Below are 13,194 nucleotides of genomic sequence, written 5' to 3'. Positions count from 1 at the left end.
TTTTGTTCACCCTACTGGTTAAATGAAAAATTGACTAATCTATTGCCTTCTTTAGAGAAAACTATGAGCAGAATTGGGTGTGCTTTGACCTAAAAACAACAAAGGACAACAGCCCAGGGAGACTTAAAGTGGTTCTAAAAGCTGAAGGTTTTTTACCTTATTGCACCCTAATGTACAACCCCGCCCATCCCCCTTATACTCACCTGAGCCCGATCTAGCATTGTGCATGAGAGCAGTGGCTCTCCCCTCTCTCTCTGGGCAGACTGATAGCAGGAGCCATTGGCTTTTTCTACTGTCGATCAAATCCTATGACGAGCGGAAGGGGAAGCAGGGCAGAGTCAGGAACGAGCCCACACCAGTGCCCCCATGGGAAGTGGCTTCCTATGGGGGGGTACTCACTGCAGAGGAGTAGCCGGGAGCACCGGTGGGAGGACCCAGAAGAGGTGGATTGGGCCTGCTCTGTGCAAAACCATTGCATAGAGCAGGCAAGTATGACACATTTAGTCAATTTTAGAAAACAACAATTTAAGGTTTACAACCACCAACAGAAGGCAAAAGAGAGACACCACTGCAAATGCAAACACATATGGTGTGCAAGGTCTTACGATTTGTTTTCTTTACCTACTAGAATGGAGCAGAGAAGGACCCTTGCTCTCTGTGTGGAAGCAGTAGTCTCTCTGAGGAGGTTCTGTACATACCCTGTTGAGCTTGAACTTTTCAATCATCAAGAGCACAGGCATTGCGGAGCTATAGGTCTAAAATATAAATCCAATCCAAAAGGAACCCTCTCTAAATCCCGTGATGAAATTCCAATCCTCTTATCACTCTTCGTGAACCTCAAAGAAATAAAACTATAATAGTGTATTACCTTCTACAAATGAAGCATAAACATGAAAATACATTATCTGTGCAAAAATAAGTGCACTAAAATAAAAAATATGGCTGTGAGCAAACAAGTGTATCATGCAAACGGAATATCGTGTACACTATAATCACAAGTGAAACACACAGCACGCCAAAAAAAAATTAAATAAAATCTAAATTCCTAAATCAAAATATATTTTATACACCAAATCAGTAATCGTGAACATTCCAATTCACACGGTGAGAAACAGTGATCACCTCCAACTAGTGTAAATTGAATAATTACCCTCAAGGGAGTAATAACAAGTCTTGCAGGATATCCTTGGTCAGTTAGTACCACTTCCCAGCTTTCCAACACTCCTGTGGTTAATCCTCCATAGTCCTCCTAAATGTAAAATAGGAGACTCACGAGGGAAAAAGTCCAGGAAGTGAAACGCGTCGGGGACGTGACGTCTGACGCACTCACGAGGAAAGCGGAAGTGCCGTCGCGGCCATTTTGAAAATGGGAATATGTGTTTTCCTGCACTAGGAAAACACTAGAACTTCTCCGTATGTAGGAGTGGATTTCTACTGACTGCTATGACCGTTTGCTACAAACCTGAATGTAAGAGTTTATTAAATGTCTTTATACTTTGATAAATATGGCTTTTGAGTCTCCTATTTTAAATTTATGAGGACTATGGAGGATTAACCACAGAAGTGTTGGAAAGCTGGGAAGTGGTACTAACTGACCAAGGATATCCTGCAAGGCTTGTTATTACTCCCTGAGGGTAATTATTCAATTTACACTAGTTGGAGGTGATCACGGTTTCTTACCGTGTGAATTGCAATTACGGATTGGGTGGAGAATATATATTTTGATTTAGGAATTTAGATTTTATTTGTATTTAATTTTTTTTTTGCGTGTTGTGTGTTTTTCACTTGTGAAAATAGTGTACACGATATGCCGTTATATTGTATTTTCAGGTTTACGATTCATTTTTAGAAGGTAATACACTATTATAGTTTTACTTCTTTGAGGTTCACAAAGAGTGATAAGAGGATTGGAATTTCATTACGGGATTTAGAGAGAGTTCCTTTTGGATTGGACTTCTATTTTGGACATTGGGACAATTTATATATTTTTTCAATTTTTTTAGTTTTATTTTACTTTAATCTTATTCATTATTTATTCATTTATGTTGGGGTTGGAATAGGAATGATTATAGATTGTAACCTCGAACCCCTCATGTATTGTTTTGTTACTGTATTGTCTCATGTACTGTCCCCCACTATATTGTACAGCAAACTTTTTGGGGCTATATAAATACTGTATAATAATAATAATTATTATATGTTAGATAGGAAAGGTTATTCTATTTATTTACTTTCAAGGGTGAAAGTATCACTTTTCTAAAAGGGTTTATGAGAGTGGCTATTTTCCACAAAGTAAGGTGTGCGGAGGTACAATTTTTTGATAGTTATAGGTCTGACTCAGCAGAGGATGTTTTATACAGAGAGTAAAGCCTCATGCACACTAAAACGCCTTTTCTCCTGGCATGAGAAAAGCTTTTCTTAAAAGTGCCTAATGCTGCATTTTACACATGAGGTTAGGCACATCAAAAGTGTTTGGGCATTCATTCATTCCACTGGCCAGAATGTTAGTTTATTTTTGTCACTGGAATGAATGCTCAAGCACTAAATGCAACTTGCATTTAAGCCTGTCTAGTGTATTTTATGCCCAAAGCTCCTCTCCTAAATGCTCAAGTGAAGGTTTCTCTTTTTTTTTTCAGCCTCCAAATGCTCCTCCTCTAATTTGCCTGTAAACACTTATGTGTACATGACCATACAGGCTAGCATAGATGTACAGGCTAAAAAGTAAATCACCTGTAACAGGGGTCCTTTTTTACAGCATGCTGTTAGGGAAGGGGGGCAGGCTTATCTACTCTGGCTGTAGACAATTTATAAACATTGATATGAGCTAAAAGATTTTGTAAACCCTCTCGTTTTATGCATCTGAAATCTGTTTATGAGATTTATACTGAATGTTCAGTTGGGCTTTAAGTGATGAAAAGAAGGTCTAAAAAAGTGTAAATAAAATTATAACCTATCAAAACCCAGGTACAAAGCAAAGAAACACTCTTCTTACCTGCAATCCAGTGGCATCATCACCATCTATCACTTCTACCAATTGCTGCTGCTCAAGTTTCATGAACGGTGCATAGTAGAAGACCTACCAGCAAAAAAAAACAAAAAACAAAATTTGATATCTGACACATGATCTTAAGTGTGTGACCTGATGCTGCACCCACAGTACCCCACACCTTCCACCTACACTTAATAGAGGGCCTCACCACATGGGGGGGGGGGGGGGGGGAGGGCATACTGGCTCTTTCAGTAGAGGGGCATCCTGCATTAATGCTGAAGGGAGCACCAGAAACCTCAAGAGCAAAACCTGTAATCAACCTCACCACCACTTCCTGTCCGGCCGCTGTATATAAACAGCCGGATGGTGGCAGTGCAGGGGCGGGTTGCCATTCATAAACAGTGCCCGCCGCATTTTGGACTGTGCGCGCGGCACCACGATCCGCTGCCCGCTGTGCCCGGAACACCGATTGCTGTACGGGACCTCTGTGTGAGGTCCCGATCATATGATCACTGATTGGCCAATCAGTGATCACATGAATAGGTGTAAGAAAGATGTCAATTCTGACATCATTGCTTACTACGTGTGAAATCTGTGAATGATCGTAGAGATCACATGGTACAAGGCTATTCACAACAGCCTTGTACCATGTGATAAGCTGTGACCAATCACAGCTCACAGTATTTCTCAATGGCTGCAAGAATGCAGCCAGAGTGAAGGAGAAAGGATTGCTTTTACAGCCTTTATGGGTGTAAAAGCAATCAGTGTAAAAAGAAAAAAAAAAATCTTCATCACCCCCCCCCCCCCGAGTAGTACAGTGTTACTATGGTGACACTGTACTGCTAGGGTGACAGTATGTTAAAAAAAAAAATATATAAAAAACAGGACAGGAAGGGGGTAAAAGTGTCCAGACATGAAGTGGTTAAGCCATTCCAAGGGGAGTCTTTCTTGCCAACAGAATACATTGGTCAATGCTTCCGGCTATAGTTGGTGGCACTGATTAACAGACAGGCTGGCTGTACAGAAGCTAATCAGTAGAAGGAGGAAAAAAAAAAAAATGCACAATGCAACCAGAAATTTTGCACTGAATCCACTAAATCTGTTATTTCCTCTTTTCTTCAGCTAAACTTTCTTACTTCTGTGGACATTACGGGGGAGATTTACTAAAGCTGGTTCACTCAGAATCTGGTGTAGCTGTGCATGGTAGCCAATCAGCTTCTAACCTCAGCTTGTTCAGTTAAGCAATGACAATAAAACCTGCAAGCTGATTGGTTTCTTTACAGAAGTGCACCTGATTTTGCACTCTCCAGCTTTAGTAAATAAACCCCTACCTGTCCAGTGATATAGCACTGTCCTCACCCAAGCCGATTCTTCAATCGGCTACAGGTGCCCTAAGTAAGGGAAACCAGCCTTACGGCTTCATAGCTTCCCTACTGCACATGCACGGACTGTGCTGCGCTTTGTAAATGGTCTCGCAGTCTTCTGGGACCTGTGAAGTGTCCCAGACAGCTGTGGGGGAAGGAGGAGGGCCACAATTATGGCTCAGATTGCTGTGGCACATCTGATTAGAAGTAGGAGCAGGTACCTATAAAAACTGGGTACCTGCACCCCCCGCCCCAAAAAAAGTGCCAAATATGGTAGTGGAGGATACAAACAATTTAGGTGAAGTTCTGCTTTAAGAGACAGGTTTCTGCCCAAGGTTCAGTGTGGGACCCTTACATTTTAATATATTTATAAATGATATAAGGTCTGGGATTTAAAGTACCATTTAAGTCTTTGATGACCCCAAGCTATGCTGAGGCAGGTGGGATTTGATTTAAATCTCTAGTGAAAAGGCTTGATTTAAATTATAACTTTTAAAGAGCAACCTGTCATCTCTGTCCCACAGTGGCTCCTCCACTGACCTGCTATTGACTCACTGACAGTCCCATTCACTTTATTGGGATGGTTGGTGATGCAGCAGTGACACAACAAGGTGAGGGATGTGTCGGCAGCAGGTGAGTGGATGCCCGCTAACAGGCACTGCCATGATGGATCTAAAATGACAGGTGCTCTTTAAATGTAAGGAATGCGACTCCTTCTTGCTGGTAGTTAGAATCTTTAATATTTGCAAACCAAATGAAGGTTTCCTTTTTAGAATAAGCTTTCAGGTTAGTAAAACAGCGATATCAGAACTGATTTTAGGTTAATAGGTTAATTACACATAGCTGGAGAACTCCTCAAATTCTTTTATTTCACATTTTTTTCTCATGGTTACTATGAAATTGTGTGAATGCAAAGAAAGTACCAAACCCCTCCCAAAAACCCCTTAAGTATGCAGCTCCCCCCACAGCCTCCTAATACAGTAATACCTCGTTTTACAAACGCCTCAGTTAACGTAATTTTCGGTTTACAAATGAAAATAATGCCTCGGTTTACTAATTTTTTTTGCAATACGAAGTGTATGTCAGTGCTTATCTTTTAATTGCCGGCTTTTTTCTTTTCTTCGTCACTATAGCTCACAGAATTAGCTGTCACTTTCCCTGGAGTTAACAGAAACTTTCTGTTAAGAACTAAAAGGAAACATTGTTTCTCTTAACACCAGGAAGTAAACTAAAAGGAAACTCTCTCTTTTAGCTGGGGGGGAAAGTGACAGCTGAATTTCTGAGCTATAGTGAAGAAAAAAAAAAAAAAAAAGTGGTAATTACATTTAAAAACCAGCATGGGCGCCCCCCCCCCCCCCCCTCCGAATCCATACCAGACCCTTATCCGAGCATGCAGCCTGGCAGGTCAGGAAAGGGGGGGGGGGCGCGGGTGAGCGCAATTCCCCCCCCTCCTTCTGAACCATACCAGGCCACATGCCCTCAACATGGGAGGGTGCTTTGGGGCAGGGCCCCCCCCCCCAAAGCACCTTGTCCCCATGTTGATTGGGACAAGGGCCTCTTCCCCACAACCCTGGACGGTGGTTGTGGGTGTCTGCGGGCTTATTGGAACCTGATCCCCAGATCTCGGCCCCATATGTTAATGAGTATGGGGTACATTGTACCCTTACTCATTCACAAAATACAAAACGTGTAGTGTGAAAAAAAAAAAAAAAAAAAAAAAAAAAAAAGACAGGACACAGTCTTTGACAAGTCCTTTATTAACCACTTGCCTACCAGGCACTTATACCCCCTTCCTTACCAGGCCAATTTTCAGCTTTCAGCGCTGCCGCACTTTGATTGACAATTGCGCGGTCATGCAACATTGTACCCATATGAAATTTTGATCATTTTTTTCTCACAAATAGAGCTTTCTTTTGGTGGTATTTAATCGCCACTGGGCGCTTTACTTTTTGCGCTATAAGTTTAAAAATGTGCAAAAAATTTGAAAAAAAAAAAAAAAAGTTTATTTGTTTCTTTTATAAAATTTTTCAAACAGGTATTTTTTCTCCTTCACTGATTTGCGTTGATGAGGCGGCACTGATAGGCGGCACTGATGGGCACTGATAGGCAGCACTAAAGGGCACTGATAGGCAGCACTAATGAGGTGGCACGGATAGGCGGCACTGATAGACAGCACTAATTAGGGGTCACGGATAGGCGGCACTGATATGCAGCACTGATAGGTGACACTGATGATGGGTACTGATAGACGGCACTGACTGGCATCACTTCTGGGCACTGACTGGCGGCACTGGCTGGCACAACCCCTGGGCACTGACTGGTGGCACTGACTGGCAGCACTGCTGGGCTGCACTGGTGGGTGGCACTGGTGGGTGGGCACAGGAGGGTGGCACTGGTGGGCACAGGTGGATGGGCACAGGTGGGTGGCACTTCTGGGCACAGGTAGGTGGCACTGCAGAGTGGCACAGGTGGGGGCACTGCTGGGCACAGGTGGGGGCACTGCTGGGAACGGGTGGGCGGGGCTAGTGGGCGCACTGCTGGGCGGAACTTGCGGGTGTCACTGCTGGGCACCGATCATCAGGGCACTGATCATCAGTGCCCTGATGATCGGTGCCGATCCCCGCTCTGACAACTGCCGGTTCTAGGCAGTACTTTCCTCACGATCTGACAGCGTGAGGAAAGTGCAGCCGAGAACCGGCACTTGCATTTCCCTGTGATCAGCGTGTCATTGGACACCGCTGATCACGTGGTAAAAGGCCGGTGGGATCGGCCTTTCACCACATCACGTGATCAGCTGTGTCCGTAGGACACAGCGATCACGGAGATCGCCGGGTGCGCGCCCCCTGGGGCGCGCAGGAGAGCGCGTTCTGGGAGGACGTCATGTGACGTCCACTCAGAACTAGCCGGCCGCGGTGAAGCCGTCATTCGGCTATGCGCGGTCGGCAAGAGGTTAAAAAGGTATTTAAAGGTAGTGAGGAAGTTACGCAACTTCAGGGTTTCAAAGTGATTGGATTATTGGATTTCAGGCTCCTGTATGTGGCTAGGCTCCCAAAAAGTCTCACACAAGTGGTATCCCTATACTCAGTAGAAGTAGTAAAATGTATTTTGAGGTGTAACTCCACATATACCCATGGCTTGTGTGAGCAATATATCATTTAAATGACAACTTTGTGTAAAAAAAAAAAAAAAAAAAAAATTATATATATATATATATATAAAATTTTTGTCATTTTTCAAGAACTTGTGGAAAAAACGAAATCTTCCATGAACTCAATATACCTCTCAGCAGATAGCTTAGGGCAGGCATGTCCAAAGTCCGGCCCGCGGGCCAATTGCGGCCCGCGTTCCGGACTGAAACGGCCCCACAGGTGAGCTACCCAAATATATAACTTACGGCCCCCGGTAGTGATTCCCTGAAAGCTACTGAGGACTCCAGCGATCTCTTGACATCATCAGCTGGCGCAGGAAGGAGAGCCCAAATCTCGCGACGTCCGAGATCTCGTGAGATTTGGGCTTTCCTTCTCTGTGTACCCGCTGATGACGTCAATTCCCGCTCGACAGATCCCTGGAGTCCTCAGTGGCGTTCGCAGAATCACTAGTGGAGGGCCGTAAGTTATATATTGGGCAGCTCATCTGTGGGGTCCGGAACGTGGGCCGAGGGATCCCAGGTGGTGCGCAGGGAATTACTACTGGGGCTACCATTTACCATTATTTACTGTGTCCGCAGTCTCCGGTCATCTCCTGTACCGTGTCCGCAGTCTCCGGTCATCTCCTGTACCGTGTCCGCAGTCTCCGGTCATCTCCTGTACCGTGTCTGCAGTCTCCGGTCATCTCCTGTACCGTGTCCGCAGTCTCCGGTCATCTCCTGTACCGTGTCCGCAGTCTCCGGTCATCTCCTGTACCGTGTCCGCAGTCTCCGGTCATCCCTTGTACCGTGTCCGTAGTCTCTGGTCATCCCCTGTACCGTGTCTGTAGTCTCTGGTCATCCCCTGTACCGTGTCCGCAGTCTCTGGTCATCTCCTGTACCGTGTCCTCAGTCTCTGGTCATCTCCTGTACTGTGTCCGCAGTCTCTGGTCATCTCCTGTACTATGTCTGCAGTCCATTGGTTCAGAATTTTTTTTTCCTGTTTTTCGCCTCTAAAACCTAGGTGCGTCTTATGGTCAGGTGCGTCTTATGGAGCGAAAAATATGGTATCAATTTGGGCTATAATGGATTGGTGCTCAGGATCGCTTGACGTCATCAGACAGTGCAAGGAGAAACAAAGCCCAAATCTCGCGACCTCCGAAATCTCGCGAGATTTGGGCTTTCCTTCTCCCTGTGCTGGCAGAGTGATTTAACACCTGTTTAGATTTGTCATCCAAGTCACAAAATGAAAAGTATGCCGTTTTCAATAAACTTTTGCATAAAATAGTTCATTTGCATTTAATGTTAATGGTTCATCAGAATGTCGGGCAAAATGGTCGGCACTCGCACATGTTCACTTCATCAAATCTGGCACTCTTCCAAAAAAGTTTGGACACCCCTGGCTTAGGGTGTCTACTTTCCGAAAAGGGGTCATTTGGGGGTGTTTGTACTGCCCTGGCATTTTAGCACCTCAAGAAATGTGATAGGCAGTCAGAAAGTAAAAGCTGTGTAAATTCCAGTATCTATACCATAGTTTGCAGACGCTATAACTTTCACACAAACCAATTAATATGCAGTTATTGGGATTTTTTTTTTTACCAAAGACATGTAGCAAAATACATTTTGGCCTAAATTTATGAGGAAACTTGAGTTTTTTGGATATTTTAAAAAATGTTTTGGTCTATTTTTGTATACCACCAAAAGAAAGCTATTTGTGTGAAAAAAAGGACAAATTTCATTTATGTACACAGCATTGCATGACCGCGCAATTGTCAATTAAACTATCACAGCGCTGTACAGCAAAAAATGGCGTAAATTGCAGTATCTATACCATAGTTTGTAGACGCTGTAACTGTCACACAAAGCAATCAATATACACTTATCGGGGGTTTTTTTTATACCAAAGACATGTAGCAGAATACATTTTGGCCTAAATTTATTACTAACTTTGAGATTATTATATATTTGTCATAGCCGAAAGTAAAAAATCTTTATTTTCAAAATTTTCAGATTTTTTTGTTTATAGCGCAAAAAATAAAAAGCGCACAGGCAATCATATACCACAGAAAGAAAGCTCTATTTGTGTGAAAAAAAACGTAAATTTCATTTGGGTGCAGCATTGCATGACTGCGCAATTGTCAGCTAAAGTAAGAGCACCGAATAGCAAGGGGGGGCGGTAAATCCTCAGGAAGGCAGGTGGTTAATGAATTTTGATGCACAAAAACCACAAAACATTACCCAATTGTTTGTTAAAAAAAAAAAAAAATATATGAAACTACACTACACTGAGTAAATCGATACCTAGCGTGTCATGATTTAACCATGTGCCTACTGGGCAATTTCATCCCCTTCCTGCGCAAGCCAAATTTCAGCTGTCAGCGCTTTCGCACTTTGAACGACAATTGCACGGTCATGCAACACTGTACCCACATGACATTTTTTTCCCACACAAATAGAACTTTCTTTTGATGGTATTTAATCACCACTGGGCGAAAGTTAAGAAAAAAAAAAGTTTTCTTTGTTTCTATTATTAAATTGTGCAAACGGGTAATTTTTCTCCTTCACCGATAGGTACTGATGAGGCAGCACTGGTGGGCATTGAGGAGTAGGCACTGATAGGCAGCACTGATGGGCACGAATAGGTAGTACTGAAAGGCACTGACTGGGCGGCACTGTTGGGAACCAAAGGGCAGCACTGCTGAGCACTTTTGGGGTGGTACTGATTATCATTGCAAATGTCTCCTTTGGCAGTACTTTCCTCACGCTGTGACAGCGGTGTGTAAGGTACTGTTGATAACTGACAAGTGTACTTACATGGTGGTCAGCTGTGATTCTTGAGCACTTGGTAAAAGACCACTGTGACTGGCCTTTTACCATGTAATGTGATCAGCTGTGTGTAAAGGACACAGCAATCACAGACAGTGCCGGGTGCACGCAGCTGGGGGTGTGTTCTGGGAGGATGTCATATGACGACCCTCCCAGAACTGGGCGACCGTGCTATAGCGTGGTAGGGAAGTGGTTAAAATTGCACACGCTTGTGAAATGGCGATAAACAACAGACATTTTATAGCCTTTATAGGTTACTAGTTTAGAGTTACACAAGAGGTCTGGTGCTAGAATTATTGCTCTCACTCTGATGTATGCGGCGATACCTCAGATGTAGTGCGATCACAGTTTACGTACAGATGTGGGACCGACACGAGTGTTCAACTTTACACGCGCTCATGGGGGAATGAAAGCCCTTTAAATTTTTTTTTTTTAATCACAAGGAATGTAAACAATTACAGGTGACAGGTCCTCTTTAAGGAGAGAGTTTGGGTCTCACCAGATCTCTCCTCTTCCCTTCAAAGTATCTGATCACAAAGAGATCAGTGTGATCAGATGCTTTCCCAAGCCATCTGGGGAAACCAAACTGTTCTGTATCATAGACATGATTGGGAATGTTCAGGTCCCCGATCACCTTTACAGAAGCCGGCTTCAGCTCTGGGTTCTCCAGTGGAATAAGAAGAGGGCCGGGGGGGGGGTTGGGTTGAGTACATGGTAATTCTGCCTCCCACAACCTCCTCTCACCGCCTGTAAAAGTAAAATCCGGTGGCTAACGAGCCGCTTAGATTGCTTTTACATTTTAGAGAATCGCCTAATTTAAAAAAAAAACACAACAACAAACACTGAGTTTATGCTTCAGAACTAGGGATGCACCAAAATTCCGGTGGCCAAAATGTTTTGGACGAAAACACCCCTTTTGGCTCTCGGCCAAAACGAAAACATGCACCAGTACAGGTGCCAAAAAAACCCTGCCCCTCAAAGCTGCCCACCCCTCACCACTGCCCGTCGTCACAGCTTGGTAATTCAGTCTTACCTGAGAAACCCTCGATCTCTGCGCTGGGCATAGAGATGGGTGAAGGAAAGATGGCCGCCACACATCTCTATGCCCTTGGAGGACCGGAGCGATGTCACTTCCGGTTCTAGCCATTTTTCTTTAAAGCACTAGATTAATGCTTTTTTTTATCCAATGATTAACATTGCAGAGGAGAGATGTGGGGTCTTATTGACCCCACATCTCTCCATAAAGAGGACCTGTCACCAATTATTTCTATCACAAAGGATGCATGCATTTCTTGTGATAAGAATAAAAGTGATTACAATTTTTTTTAAAATGAACAGTGCAAAAAAAACCCCAAAAAACACCCAAAACATTAAAAGCATTTTTAAAAAAAAAAAGTTTAAAGTGCCCCCCGTGCTTGCACGTAGTGGTGAATGCATACGTAAGCCATGCCCACATATGTAAATGGTGTTCAAACCACACATATCAGGTATCACCACGAACGTCAGAGCAAGAGCAATAATTCTCACACTAGACCTCCTCTGTAACTTTACACTGCTAATCTGTAGAGATTTTTAAATCCTCACCCATGGAGATTTTTAAGTACCGCAGTTTCATGCCATTCCACAAGCGTGCGCAATTTTAAAGCGTGACATGTTGGGTATCTATTCACTCGCCGCAACATCCTCTTACATATTTTACAAAACAATTGGCGTATATATATTGTTTTTTTTTTTAATCAAAAAGTGTATTTTTTCCCCAAAAAATATATATTTTTAAAAACTGCACATTTCGGTTTTCGACCATGTGTGTTTTGAATTTTCATTTTCGGCACCAGACTTTCCATTTCGATGCGACAATATTCACAACCGCTGTCATATTGGTGAGGATAAAAAAAGCAAGTAAGCCTGCCTTGTGTTGTAGCTGTGCAAAGCAGTACACCTCAATGCCCTTACACAATGGACAGCAGCCACAATGGAAAACTAGCACACTTCGTGTAATTTTCCTTCCGTCACCAATCCTCGTATACAGTATACTGCCACATGTATGCCGCCAGGATAACAGAAAATAAACAGTATCTGAATTACCTGGTGACTTTCCATTCTGGAACCAATCCACCTGGTGCCCCAATAATGTGTGGGTTGGTGTGAAAAATCTCCCCCCAGCCACTTTACTGAACAGCTATTCAGCTGCAATCAGTGCTACCAGTGAAAGGATTTCCCACCTCTCCCTGAACCAACAGGAAGTGAGGAGAAATCTGCCCACTGACGTAATAAAACTCCCAACAAGAACACGCCTACTTCCCCACTCCAATAAAAAACGTTCTGTCTGATAATAGGCTTTGATCCGCTATTCTCTCCATCTAGACCAAGCACCGGAAATCACAAATCCCATCAAAAAGCATGCACAGAGCACAGGACACATGCCCGGCTCTACCCCTCCGTGTGAGGTCACCTGTTACTACAAGGACAGCTCGCCGCTCATGGAACACCCCGGCTTCACTGGACCCGGAAACCTTCAGCTCCAACATCACCACAGCTACATTCACTATCACATAGCCGCCAGGACTGCTGATTGGCTGCAAATGATGCAATGCCTGATTGGTCCGACCTAAACCCCTATCTAGATAGCGGCTCCTCTCCAGCCCCGCCCTCTAAACGTCACTTGTAGTCTGGAGTGGGATTTGTTAACCTGTGCAGGGGTTCAGAGTCGCCTCAGCAGCGGATATGGACTCATAAATAGCTGCTGCACTGTGCTAGTCATTATTCTTCTTCTTCTTACTATTTCCCTTTCCTGCAGGACTAACAAACAGTAGCATGCTTTCCATAATATAACTATGGACGAAATAATAAATGACACATGAAGATGTGGTCTGTCACTTGTGTTAACACAT

General features: G+C 43.7%; 1 protein-coding gene across 2 annotated transcripts in view; it reads right to left on the bottom strand.

The window, feature by feature from the left end:
- SLC39A3 (solute carrier family 39 member 3) overlaps positions 1 to 12,894 on the bottom strand; it is a 29,570-nt gene extending 16,676 nt beyond the window's left edge. For both annotated transcript variants that reach the window (XM_089687431.1, XM_089687433.1), the window contains exons 1-2: positions 12,756 to 12,894; positions 2,993 to 3,076 (exon numbers count right to left, since the gene is read on the bottom strand). The gene's annotated coding sequence lies outside the window, so the exon portion shown is untranslated. The remainder of the gene's footprint in view (positions 1 to 2,992; positions 3,077 to 12,755) is intronic.
- Between the last annotated feature and the right edge of the window lie 300 nt (positions 12,895 to 13,194).

The sequence above is a fragment of the Staurois parvus genome, unplaced genomic scaffold (genome assembly GCF_062004578.1).
Source record: "Staurois parvus isolate SC_StPar_1 unplaced genomic scaffold, SC_StPar_1.0 ptg000425l, whole genome shotgun sequence".
Classification (NCBI taxonomy): domain Eukaryota; kingdom Metazoa; phylum Chordata; class Amphibia; order Anura; family Ranidae; genus Staurois; species Staurois parvus.
The sequence above is the reverse complement of the archived record's forward strand: the minus strand, read 5'-3'. Positions and strand labels throughout refer to the sequence as shown.